At 38.4% G+C, this 14,042-nt stretch overlaps 1 protein-coding gene and 2 non-coding genes across 10 annotated transcripts in view; 2 read left to right on the top strand and 1 right to left on the bottom strand.

Moving 5' to 3' along the window:
• The window catches only part of LOC129779772 (protein winged eye), a 619,088-nt gene that overhangs the window by 186,198 nt on the left and 418,848 nt on the right, over window positions 1–14,042 (top strand). The gene's annotated exons all lie outside the window — the stretch shown is intronic.
• Window positions 5,117–5,189, bottom strand: Trnar-acg (transfer RNA arginine (anticodon ACG)). The gene has a single exon. It is a non-coding gene; the product is annotated as a tRNA-Arg (tRNA).
• On the top strand, window positions 10,906–10,987 carry Trnas-uga (transfer RNA serine (anticodon UGA)). Its single transcript has one exon. It is a non-coding gene; the product is annotated as a tRNA-Ser (tRNA).

Genomic DNA, 14,042 nt, shown 5'->3' with positions numbered 1-14,042 from the left:
CCGGTTAGTTGTGTGCGATTATGATAAATGGATCAAATCATATTTTCACTTGCATTGCCAGAGGTACGTGGTTTGTTCGTAAAATGTCTTAGAATAGCATTCGGAGGGTCGAAAACATCACCCTTCGGTTTATTATCCGGTCATTGGTTTCTTCCACCATTACCTAGGGTTGTGATAAAAAGCTATTTATTTGTCTGCTTTGGGATGTGTGAAATGAAGGGAATTTAATTAACCTCGAAAGTGTACGGAAAGGAGCTAACTGCAAATACGGGTTGTTTGATGTTTAGACGGACCTTCGTAAGGGAGAATTAGGATCCATTCATCCTTTACTTTGCTGCCTTGAATTTTCTATGGGCAGTAAACCCCTAACCGCATTTCTTTACTACTTCCATCATTCCATCGCTCAATCCCCAATTCAAGTTGTCATACCAATTTAAATCTCATTACACCCTCTGCAAATTGTTGCAAAAACGATACAACAGTTCCTCCCCCCAAAATTCGGCAATGCCTTGGAAGAAAATACGATTGGTAGTCGTCTCAAAGTATCACCTCATACCCATCAGAGACAGCAGTGGCAGTAATAATAATCCTGTTAATTTGTAAATTGCATAAACATAAGGAGCAGCATCTCATTCTTCTTGGCCGTCTTGTTCTTGCTCCAACGGCCATAATCATAATCACAAAGCCTCTTACGATGCTGTCATTGAAATTCCTTTCCAGATAGAACCTCTTCTCTGTGCACGGGTTTCCAGTTCTTCCCGTAATTACTCCCCGCGCACTCTGAACAGATCCTTCCGAGCGGCTCCCATTGGAGAGCTGACTCTTCGATGGAACATATCGGTTTTATTGTGCCTCGGCGGGGGAGGAAGAATAAATCCTATTATTTCCTGCTGTTGCAAGCGGTTCTCCTCGAGTGATGCTGGGCCACTTGAAAGACAAGCAGAACAGCGAAAACCGTAGAAATGAATATTAATTGGTTTAACTTAAGAACTTGGAATGTTTCTTTGCTGGCTGTCTCAAACGAAAATGGCGTGTCAGCAATTTTTTGTTACTAGATAGATATTAGATGGAAAGAATTCTGTCAGGTACACGGGGGTTTGTAGCCTGGTATCTTGTGGAAAGCAACAATTTAATCGTTCGTAATATTTCACACCCACCCTTCAAAAATGGTTGTCCGTTAGTCGTACACCGTATTTAATATATTCTCATACAAATTCAATCTTCAATTATTTTACATTTGATATTCACATTTTTTTGGGTATCGTTTTGAAAGATAGGTAATATTATGTATATTATGAACAGTATATGTTTCGGAATGATACCGCTTTTAACCTTTTTGGCCAACATTAAACAGGCAAGACGACTTCAATCGGTATTTCGTTCGAATTCGGAGGATCACAGCCTTGAAATGGGCCAAAGTAGACACAATTTGCTCGTTTATCTTCGACAGCATGCCATACGAAGTAATACGAGGGGTTTAAATTTGGTGAATTAGGACTCATCTTTAGCCGAAAAGTCGATCAAATTATCCCACCATCAGTTCTGAACCAGTTTCGTAGTATGAGAAGGCCAACTGAATCATTCCCATACAATCTTTTCCTGCTTACATGCTTTACGAAGTTCTGAAAACTATCCATTTTTTAATATAAAGCGTAAATTTTAATTCCTTCCTCAATGAAAAAGGGATAGTTCGCCGTGTTTGCAAATACCTCTTCAAACCATTACGGATGCGGCTCTGTCCATAATCTGTCGTTTTGGACATTGTGAGGTTGTTGCAAGAAAAATAATTTTTCATCCGAAAAGGCAATGTCTTGTCCACCGTGCCGTGATAGTAAAAGAGTTGTCCTTTCAAACCGTTGCTTCTTCGAAGCTTCCGAAACTCAATGAAATTTATGTTTCTTAAAAGGTTGTCATCGCAGGTCATGTTTGAGCATATTTTGCATTGTCCATTTCGAAACGAAATTTTCGAATTTCGAATTGAGATCCGCAGTCATTTTACGTACAGAGCTTTGTGACTTTCGTAAAATTCCTGTTGAATATGATTCATTACCAATGTCACCACGAGAACAATACAAAAGCTGGTATATGTCGCAATTCGTTCCATTTTTGTCAATATGCACCTACTATGAATCGCAAAAGTTCTTCTTCTTCTAGAAGATCGAAACCAACAACAATCGCAGCTGTCACACACTGCGTCCACAGGCTATCTACCTTTGACAACGCATAAAAGCAACAATGCGTACGTGTGATTCAATCATACACAAATACTCTCCATCTAACGATATGAAAACCTACGCTGTGTATCTTTCATACTAAATGCCAGAATGCATATATGATAAGATGGAAGTTCTACCCTATTTTGTTAATTTGAACCATTTACGAATCAGGAAAGTGTAATTCATAGATTATCGAATAAATCGTAGAGAAAATACGATTCAATTGCTATGCAAATCATAGAAATCCATTTACAGCAAAAAAATAGCTAAAACGCTAAAACTGTTCCATAAAAACGTAACCTAAAGGGTGTGTCACATCAAATTGCATCACCGAAAAAACGCTGTAGAAATTTATTTTTTAGGAATTATATCTTCAGCTTTCGCTTTAAAATCAGATACAAGTGTATAGATCACGTTGGCCATGCTTCACTGTCAATTTTTCGTAAATTTGGAAAAATGTCGTCGAACGAAAAAGAGCGTCGTGAATTAATCCTGTGCACTCATTTCGAGAATCCGGAGTTGTTACATCGGGACATCGGTAAGATGCTGGGAATCGTCCAATCCACGGTCAGCAGAGTACTAAAACGATACTTCGAGAACCTAACCATCGACCGGAAGGTGAAGAACGGCAAAAATGGATGCTCCGTCAGTGAAAAAGATCACAAGCGCGTAGTTAAGCAATTTAGAAGTGATCCGAGAAGTTCGGGCCGGGATGTCGCCAATAAGCTGAATTTGTCAAGTTCATTCGTCCAGCGGACCAAGCAGCGGGAGGGCCTGCGTACATACAAGGTTCAGAAGGCTCCTAACCGCGACGAAAGACAAAACATGGTAGGGAAGACGCGAACACCGAAATGCTGACGAAGCCGCATTGCCGTAAAGGACGACGAAACCTACGTCAAAGCGGACTTTCGTCAGCTGCCGGGCCTGTTGTTTTTCTCCGCAGAGGACAGATTCAGCGTTCCGGAGGAGATTCGCATACAGAAACTATCCAAGTTTGCCAAAAAGTACATGGTGTGGCAAGCGATCTGCTCTTGCGGAAAGCGGAGCGCCCCCTTCGTGATGACCGGCACGGTAAACGGGCAAGTTTACCTTAAGAAGTGCCAACAGAAGCGCTTACTACCACTGTTGAAGCAGCACGAGGGCCCGACCAACTTCTGGCCGGATCTCGCTTCGTGCCACTATTCAAAGGACGTGTTGGAGTGGTACGAAGCCAACGGGGTCACCTTCGTGCCAAAGGAAATGAACCCGCCCAACGCGCCGGAGCTTCGCCCAATAGAGAAATATTGGGCGATTATGAAGCAGGCCCTCCGGAAGAACCCAAAAGTTGTCAAATCGGAGGCGGACTTCAAGAGAAAATGGATTTCTGTTCAAAAAAAAACTACAACCTGACGTTGTACAGAACCTTATGGACGGGGTAAAGAGGAAGGTACGAGCATACGGGCTTGGGCTCGAAGTATGAAAAATGGAAAATGCCAAAAGTTGTTTAATAGTTTTTATTTTACTGTCTAAAATTTTCAAAAGGATCGGTCTACTGGGCGAATTTCTACAGCGTTTTTTCCGTGATGCAATTTGATGTGACACACCCTTTATTCTCTGATTAGACACTCTGACTGAAAGGCGTAATCCTACATAAAAAACGTTATTTCTTCTGTCACAAAAGTCGACTTGATACCCATCCAGGATAAGATAAGCTTAAGATAAGATTTTAGGATGTATAAGATAAGATAAGATTTTAGGATGTATGCCAGAAGTATCCTCAACCTGTCTTGGAAAATAAGCGCAGTGTCCTATACAATATTTCGATGCACCACTGCCGGCTCGATATTATGGTTGAAGACGAGAGCGAACGACTTGTCACTATCATCGACGTCGTTATTTTACTTTAGGGGGTATTCTAGTGTAGAGACACGAATTTTGGACATTTTTTCGAGCCCAATAAAAGTAAAACAAAGAATATTTTGTCATTATATCATTATTTGTTCATCTATTTTTTAACAATAAAACAAAAACTGAATGAGAAAAAATATTCATTACTAATATAGTTAAGAGCTGATGAAGTAAGAGGGTTAAAAAAAAGTTGTGCCTTGGCGTACATGATTCCAGCCCTTTTGGTTATCTGAACAAAAAAAAATCGAACAGATTCAGAATCAGTAAAGATGCCGCTATCGCATGAACCTCGGACAAGTCAAAAACATCTTTTTTGACAAAATGACGGCCGTTTGAAAAACAAAATGCGGTTTAAAACGTTTTTTCTTACGTTTCCCGATTTTTTTTTAGATAGTAAAATTTTTAAAATATCATTTTTTAGAGGTTCATGTGATAGAGAGATGCCCGCCGATTGTATTCATTTAAATCGGTTTAGTAGAACTTGAGATATCGTGTACGCCAGTTTGAAATAAATAGTTTCGAGAGAAACGCGTTTAAAGTTCATTGTTATGGCCGTGCCAGGTTAGATTTCGCATCACTAAAATGGCTCTAACTCGGTAAATAATAGGATTTTCGATAAGCCCTTTCTAGGGTATATTCTTGAATGTCTAAACTACAGAAATATGAAGAATTTTTTTTTGATTTTTTCAAATTTCTAGACTAGAATACCGCCTTAATTCAAATTTGGAGGAGACCCGCGGTCCTACAATTAGCATGTACCGACCATTGTCAGTGGAACTCAGAATTTGTGGGGCGTGAGGGAGGTCCTATAAATTGTTCCAGTCGTTCTCTCTGGGACTAGAATTGCTCCGAAGAAACTGCTTGAAGCGCCGAAAATGTTGGACATGGAGAAGAAATTCGCCGGCATCCAAAAGACGGTCATACTAATCAACTGCGCGTTTGTCCGACAAGATTCAGGTGGATGTTTTTGGTTATACTAGGTTAAGAAGCATCAAAACTCTGCAAAAAAAAACCGATCCTGCCAGGAGTCGAACCTGGAATCTTCTGATCCGTAGTCAGACGCGTTATCCATTGCGCCACAGGACCACATTGCGAAGTATTGTTCGTAATAAGGAAAAGTCGATTGTTTTTTTTTGTACACAAGCCAACACAGCTAGACACAGCCAAGCATGGAAAAGTTCATTCGCTCATTTTTCCACCCCTAATTATAAATCACTCTCGATCTGCTTGGAATAATCATGGCGAAGAGAATGCAGCAAGCAATAGTGAGATTGCACGATGAATCATTTTTCACTCTCCGACCATCTTCATTCGGGACTGAGAGTGAGCATAACAAAACAAAGAGTGGAAAACAACATTCGTTGCATGAATACTCCTTTGGAAGGCTAGCACGAAACAAATTAACAAGTGAGTCGAAATAGATTCAATCTGAGTGTATGTATGATTTTATTTTCCCTTCTATTCTCTTACTTGTCAGCATTCAAATGTATTTGTTATCATGAATCTAATAACTTGCGTTAATATTAGTTGGTTTCATACTAGAAACAAAAAATTGTCAACTCGATTTCAACTATCTACCTATATTTTACTGCCGCGATCGAGACTTCAATTATTGCTATTTGAATAAAAACCGAATGATTTTACAGAGACACTCGCTGGCTCACGCAAAAGTTTCCAATTTAAATCTATCACCATTTAACGTCATTCCGAGAGGCAAATGAGGGAATGCTAAATTCTCTGAGAATCGATGAGCGGAATCGAGACAGTATTTTTCCGTTCAACTCGAGAATGAAATTTGCGAAGATGATAGGTGAATGTTTTCTGTTTCAAATAAAGTGAGGCATAAACGGAGAATAGAAGGGTGAGTTTTATCTGTGAATGTGTGTTGTTGAACAAATTTCGATGCGATTTTGCCCATATCTGGACACAGCTTGAAGATTTGAAATTCAAACATAAGCTGACGTCACACACAACGGTTTTGTACGAAGCTAGTCTTTACATCAAAATCGCACCGAAAGGTCAATAGATTGTTTTGAATGAGAGATGCCACACAGCGGAGAATCTCTGAACTCGATTCAAAATCCGACGGCAGTGATCCCTCCAACAAACAATAATTAGCTGTTAGTGCTTGATAAGGCGATATGCTGGACTATCTATCAGTACGTGTGTTCAAACAATAAAAGTCTTTAATGAGCTTCATTACAACACTACACGTATTCGGTCCCACATGTTGCTGGATGTATTCGGTTAAATGGAAGAACCGAGGATTTCCTCATACACACATTTTTAGTTTGGTTAGTCCACAAAATACGCCATGAGGAAATCAATATCCAACTCCAATCCAGTTGTGCAAATGTAGCTACCTTGCCACGTGATTCAACAATAGAAAAAAGTTAAGATAGGGTCAGGACTATGTCTTCTACGTATTTAAACGACATTGAGTAATAATTTTCATTCTAATTTCAACAATTCAACATAGCTTTTGGGTCTGCCATGTAAATGTAAATGTTATGAAACCATGTAAATCATGTAAATGTTATGAAACTCGATCGGGGTTCAAACCAACCGGATTCCGGAGTATGAATGACTGTTCGATACTGTTACCACAAGCATGGTTCATGGCCCATGTGGTGATCTGAAACTTTTCTCGCCTTACATGACATATGGAATATGTACAAATCGTTTTGCTAGAGATTTCACCAACGACACTATCACAAGCGTAGGTGGATATCCAATATATCAACGAAGAAATACTTATAAACACGGACAATCGTTCACAAATATCAACAACGCAGACATTGATATCGAAAATCGTTGAGTGGTTATATTAATGATGAGTTCTACAGATCGGGTAAGAGCAAATAATACATTTGCAAATCCGTGATTAAAGGAAGCAATACGGCTGTATTTCGAAATTAGAACACTGGTGTGAATACTCCTTGATTGAATGTAAACGACGAAATAATGCGATTCCATATAGGGCGGTACATCAGCGCCATTGAAGTTGTCAAGCGAATCGTTGGTTTAGCAATTTATGAATGGGACCAAGCTGTTATAAATTCAGCCGTACATCTTGAAAATGATAAGCGCTTATTTTCCACCAACGAGACAGTATTTAAATGAAATGAATATTGGTTTTATTTGAGAGATCAAACATGGCATTTACGTTAATGAAACATATTGAATCAAAAAACATCACACAAACTTTCGTTCAAATCATTTCATTCGTTCTTTTATGTGATCGATATAAAAGAACGAATTCGATTAATTTTATGGATCGTTAAAACATTCAAAGATACTTACAATACATTAGTTATGTTCTATTTGACACCCAAATTTTTTTTAACCCATTTGTTTATTTTTCTGTAACAACACAAGGATGATCAATTGAACCCAAAGTATTCACTAGAAATAATTTATATGGCAGAACAACGTTTACCGGGTCAGCTAGGATGTTGTATAAAAGCTTTTTCAGACCAAATTGAAGCTTTTGTTCAACCATTTATATTTAACTGAACAATACGCCAGTGGAACGTTTTGAGGGTGCTTTTATTTTCATTTGTCTAACAACCCATGAAAAAGGTGAACAGACGTAATTTAACTCTGCCCTAGCGACACGAACCGATCGTTAGCTGTAACAAGATTAATCATTTTAATAATGATGGAAGAATAGTATTGAGTGCTCAATGCTGATCTATACGTTGTAAATAAAGCTTATTTAGACCAAATTGAAATTTTTGTTCAACCATTGAAGTTTACCTGGCATATTATCAGAGAAACGATTCGAAAACGATTATTGAACTGCACAGCAACTTTTGTACAACACATGACAGACTATCAAAACGAGCATTTGCTGCCAGTGTTTTTAAGCTCATGTTCGACTGCATTTAACGAACAATATTGGCTGTGGCTTAATAATTTCTCCTAATTTGCTTGAACAAGGCATGAATAAAGGTTTTGATGACAATAAGTTCAAATTTTAGACTGAAACATCGCGATGCAGCTAATTATATCATCTTTTTGAAACATGGTACAACTGCACTTGAAGTATTATCCGATTGATTTTTTTTTCTGGCTGTTAAAAAGTTGCCAATGCATATTACCCGAAGTTGATTAACTCGTTGAGCCCCATGTCGTTTTTCGTTAGAAAAACGTTGATCACTGGGAGAAGGGTCACCAGGATAAGGATAAGGAAGTATAAAAAAAAGTTGCTCATTTTCGGATGTTTTACGATATGTGACTACTTTCTAATCGAATTTCCGACTATTTTATTTTCTTACAATAATTATCTTTGGAAGCGGGGACCGACACTGATATTGTGCAAATGCTCTTGATGCGAGCTGAATGGAAAGCGTAGGGCTCAACGTGTTGGCTTAATCCCTCATCATATTCTTCCTTATGTTCAACACACTTTTGCAAATGGTTCTCCTGTGATTTGATTTTCAAGAAACCCTTCAAAATGCCTGTCTACTGCCGTAATAATTTTATCATTTGATGAAAACCGCTTTTCACGTAGATTTTTTTGAGTATTGAGAGTAAACGACGGCTGGAAGGAAAATTATTTGACGATTAGAAAATTATGTTCCAATCAGGCACGGAAAGATGCACTGTCTGGATGATAGATTTTACGAATTTCTTTCATTCCGCTTGTGTAATTTTTTTAATATCCTCCTGTTATTGTTTTGCCAGGTTGAAGTTAACCAAAAACTTTTTGAGCAATTTCGACTCCCTTCTTTGCTCCGGGGTAACCTATCGGTTTCAGTATACTTTGTAGCTTGTTGTTGTAGTTCATGATTCTAGTGATAAACCCAAGTTTCACTCATACTTACTCAAGGGTGCTCATTAGGGTGCCAATGAAAATGGTCATCTCTAATTTCAAAAAGTTACCTCATAAAAAATGTTCACCACCTCGAAAAAACACCCTATGCCAAATATTAGCTCAATCGGACTTAAGGGAGAGTGGCACAAAGCGGTCAAAGTTAGAGTTTTTTGAAAATCCTAAAATAACCCAAGGGGGGAAAAAGGAAATCGGGGTTTTCGAAAAAAAACTGTTGATGAAAAATGTCTTAAAATTGCATGAAACGTCGAGATTTAGTGTCATCTCGAAAAAAAAACTTTTTGTCAAAAATCGACAATCTGGGACCTTTTTTTCGGAATACGAAACGAAACGTATGATTTTGGGTACCAATAAAAATAGTTAGCTCGATTTTTCATTCGGAACTTGCTGCGAGATGTTGATTTGCACGATTAACATGTCCTTTGCAAAATATCAGCTCATTCGAACTTTATTTATTAGTGTCACAGACGTAAAAATTTGAGTTTTTTTGAAAAACGAAAGATCACCGAAAATCGGGGTTTTCAAAAAAAATGGTTGATGCCAAATGTCTTAAAATTGCATTATGCATAATGCAAAATTGTAAAAAATGTTTTTTTTTTTCGCTTGGTTTTTCCGTCTGAAAAGTCGATTTTTACCAACTTTTTTTTGAGATAACTGAAAATCTCGATGCGTAATACAATTGATTTTTCCCATACATTCATTGGCACCCTAGTGCTCATACACTTTTTGGCCGAAGCCAAATATTTGACCCTTTTGAACAGATAAAATTTGATCAACGTCTACTGATCAAATATATTGCACACAATACACGAAAGGCAAATATTGGATGCCTAAATTTTTTTTTCAAAATTGTCGGTAGGGGAAGTGCGCGAGAGGGAATTACAGTTTGTTCTATAATATTGAAACCACCTGATCAAAAGTGGAATAGGGAAACAAAAACTGAAAATCATATCTGGTTCCGCGTGTGGATGTAATGGACAGTGAAATATTGAGATCATATGCAATGTCTGATGGAAAGTGATGGGAAGAGTATTCAACTCATTTTCCGTTCGCTTCCTCCGTTTGTTCTATTCCAGTTGCTGTACAGACAACCGATGAGACAGAGTGAATTTTTTGTATAACATATGTACACTCAAAGTTGATTTTTAGCTCAAGACAAATAAGCTTTCCGCTTACATTGCCACATACACGGCCCAGACCGAAATAGATATTGTTCTCCTTCATGCGCTCCATTTTACTCTTAGAAAACACTTCCCAACTTCATTTTATAATCAGGTGCAATATTATCAATATTATCATAAAATAGCTTTGCATTCCAGCCGGCCTTGGTTCGATCCCCATTGACGTCGTATAGATTTTTTTTTGGCACAATCCCAAATGATATGAGAAAAGAAAACAGAAAGAGATGTCTGCACGCATACATGCAAACCATTTTTGAGCTTTTAAAACAGCTCATTTTTTGCGCATTTGACTCTCTAGCACATGGAATGGCATCATTTCTGCCAAAGATGAAATGTTTTCTGTCAACGCTAGTTTGGGTTTAGTATTTGTCGCAAGATTCAAACCAAGATTTATCTGTCAAAAAGTTTATTTAACCTCTGAACAAACAGTGTACGACCACCTTAATTATTATACAAGTGCGGATCGGAGACCTTTTATATGTACGTTACTATGACAGGTGTCATTTCCAATCAGGAAAAACATTGGCAGGGATCCTAGTATATTTATTACGAGTAATGTTTATTCTGATGAAGTAAAAAAGTCAGGAAAAATCTGGATAAATTCAGTAAAACCAGGCAATATTGAACACTTGTCAATGTGCCACAAAGTATGGAAAATCGGGAAGGTTGGCATCTCTCACTACGGGTTATCAAATTGGAAATGACTTCAGAAATTGAATAACATGAAACTTAAAATTCAAATTCGCCATAACAGAAGTCACGTTGTTTTTCCAGGATTGGAGATGCTGTGGTGTCCGAGCGGTTAAGGAGATGGACTTGAAATCCATTGGGTTCTACCCGCACAGGTTCGAATCCTGTCTACAGCGAACAGTTTTTTTTTTCATTGAATCATTATTTATTTATTTAATGTCAAACGTCTTCGACCTAATGGTTGTACAGACTGCTTATAGGGACTTAATTCTATTCTTATAGATTAACCTACTAATATTAAAATCGAACAGTTCAGATACCTCGTTGAAGACGCGGCAGCAAGCGTCTAATGGATTATTTTGCCCATATATGGTACGGTGATTAGGCATCGCCAGGACTCGATGGTGGCGTAGCTGTCGGGATGGTGCGTGTAGGCTAACGTTTCGAAGTAGATAGCTGCAGTCAATTTTGTCTGTCAATACATCGAAAATAAAAATTCTCTGTAGCATCAATCGTCGGCTTTCCAGGGTTTGCATTCCAATAAGTGCACATCGCTGTTCATAGGGTGGTAGGTTGGTTGGATCATTCCAGGGCAGGCCACGTAGAGCATACCTTACGAAGCGTTTCTCTCACATAACGCTAGAAATACGAAGTTTGCTCTCCCGGCTTTTACGTAACGCGAAGAGACATACCCTTAAACTTCGACACCGTAATTTGTACAAGGAATCCTCTTGAAGTTGATATGTTTTCTATTAAAAGTTGAATGAATATATTATTACTCTAAATAATTTTTTTTCGTATTGGAAGACAAGCTGTGATATTTATGTTGCAAATTATGCAATCTGTTAGTTGCAAAATTTTCAGTTTTCTTAAATGAAGGGAATAAAGAGTTTTCTTTTCTGCGAAGCATTTTGTTCGAAATAATACAAAAAAAATATGTAGCACCGTGTTGTTTTTCTGAAAATTTCGTCGATAAATGTAGTACATAAAAAAATCAGTTTTTTTTAAAGGTTACAAAGCCATTTTCATTCAACATTATCTCAAAGGCCAAATATTTTTTTATTTGAAATGTTGTAATTTTACATTTATACAATTGCCTCGTTTCTCAAACGCTTTCCAACATCAACTACTTCAACCAGCTTCCATCTTCCCATTGTCTGACAGCCATCCGCAAACGATAGCGTGTTTGTTTTTCAGGCTCGCCTCCCGGTATAATATTTCGATAAGACCCGGATAAAAGTATTGGTATTGGTCGCCCTCTTGAATCCGGTGTAGATTTAGGGAAACAAATCTCAAAAATCCAGCCCTATTTTTATCCTCATTTGTGAGCACAGAAGTACCGATCGTCGATTTCCAATAGCTTCTGTCTACAGCCGTCGACGAATCCACTGGATATAGAAACATTCTTTCAAACCGATGGTTAGTTTACACAAGGATTATGCTCTTCAGCCGTCCGTTCGGTCGGTCATTGGCGAGATTTTCACCACACCATCACCAACCGTTGGGATCGTCTTCCCTCATGAGCTGAAAAAAATAACCACTTCCCCAACTTGTTTCAATTTTTTAGCCATGTGCCCGAGGATGGTAGGTACTTGAGATTCTGCAATCCTTTCATTCCGGTCTAGCGCTCATCCTGGCTTCGCCAAATGAACTGATGTGCTCGAACATATGCTACACTCCATACGAACACACGTGAGCCATGCTCGCCTGTTCGTGATAATGTTGACTATGATGAAAAATTATCCTAATTATACAGATTTACTCACTCACGAACGAACCGTGTGCTTGTGATTGGAGAGAGTTTGGGTCAGTTGGTACGAATCGTTTCCTCCCCATCTTCTATGTAGCAATTTCAACGGCCTGTTTCACAAGAGGACGACTGCTGTTTATCGATGTTTAATTTCGTTACATTACCATCACCATCAATCCAATCCTGGGAGAATGGATTGCGAGTTGGCTCCAGTGATGGCCAAACGCAATAAACGTTCGTTTTCATTTCCATCGACGATGGTTCGACTGCACTGGTCCGGGTGACTTTGGGTTGGTTGTATTCCGATAGATTCGATTCAAATGTATACTCCCCATCCATGCCGTGGGAGGCAAATGACAGCCAACGCGCGAACTTCCGTCATCGTATTGATGGGCTGACTCGTGTCCTTTTATTTTGTTACCAATGCCGCTCCCGCTGATGATGCACAACTGTGGGGTTATTTATTGATTATGAAGTGCTTACAATTAAGTTTAATGGAAGGTGATTATTGCTCATGGATTGTGATTTCTTCCATACTGATGACATGTGTCTGATGGAACTGTATCAGGCGCATGGGAAGGAGCGGCTCTTGAATCTACTGAAAGCAGGACTGTCATCATGAGATTGTTGTTGCAGCTTATCCGGGACAATTGATACAATGATAATTGATGGAGTGAGTCCTTGTTTTTTTTACAAATTAGTTGATCTAATTCAAATTTTATTAAAACATTTCAACAGTATTGGTTTAAGTCCAAGTATTGTCATGTTAGGGTGATGAAAATGAAAAATTCAAATCTTGAAATAGTGTTACGAAACGTGCTCTTAGACTCCAATGTGCAAAAATTATTTAAGATGGAGATCTCTTCGGAATTGAACACATCAAAGAAGATTGGATGAAACCAAACCCAACTCCAGTGTTTCCTTCGAAATGATTGAATTCAGTCGTAGAGTGAGAGTTGAAGGTAAGTCCTAGTACTCGTCCAGAAACACTCGTGTTTCACACCGATAGGTCTAAAATGGGTGAATCTACAGAATCGGGGATTATGGGAGAGTGGCCTCGATCTCGACGTTTCATGCAATTTTAAGACATATGGCATCAACATTTTTTTATCGAAAACCCCGATTTCCCTTACTCCCCCTTGGGTGATTTTTCAATTTTTCAAAAAACTCAAACTTTGACCTCTTTGCGGCTGAAAAGTTCACAAGGTTGACATCTAGATCGCGCCTCTTGCAAAAATCTTCTTGACTATTACAAAGCACCATTTTTCAATGGATACGTGCCAAAATTTGACAGCAATCGGTCGATTGGTTCGTGAGTTACATCATTGAGAGTTAAGCAACTTATGTTATTGTGAAAAAAATGGAACAATCCGAATTTCGTGTATTGATAAAGCATTGCTTTTTGATGGAAACAAATACAGTGCAAACCAAAGCATGGCTTGACAAACGTTTTCAGGACTCTGCTCCAGCAGTCTCAAAAA

This window comes from Toxorhynchites rutilus, chromosome 3 (assembly GCF_029784135.1).
Source record: "Toxorhynchites rutilus septentrionalis strain SRP chromosome 3, ASM2978413v1, whole genome shotgun sequence".
Lineage (NCBI taxonomy): Eukaryota > Metazoa > Arthropoda > Insecta > Diptera > Culicidae > Toxorhynchites > Toxorhynchites rutilus.
This window is presented reverse-complemented; position numbering and strand designations above follow the sequence as displayed.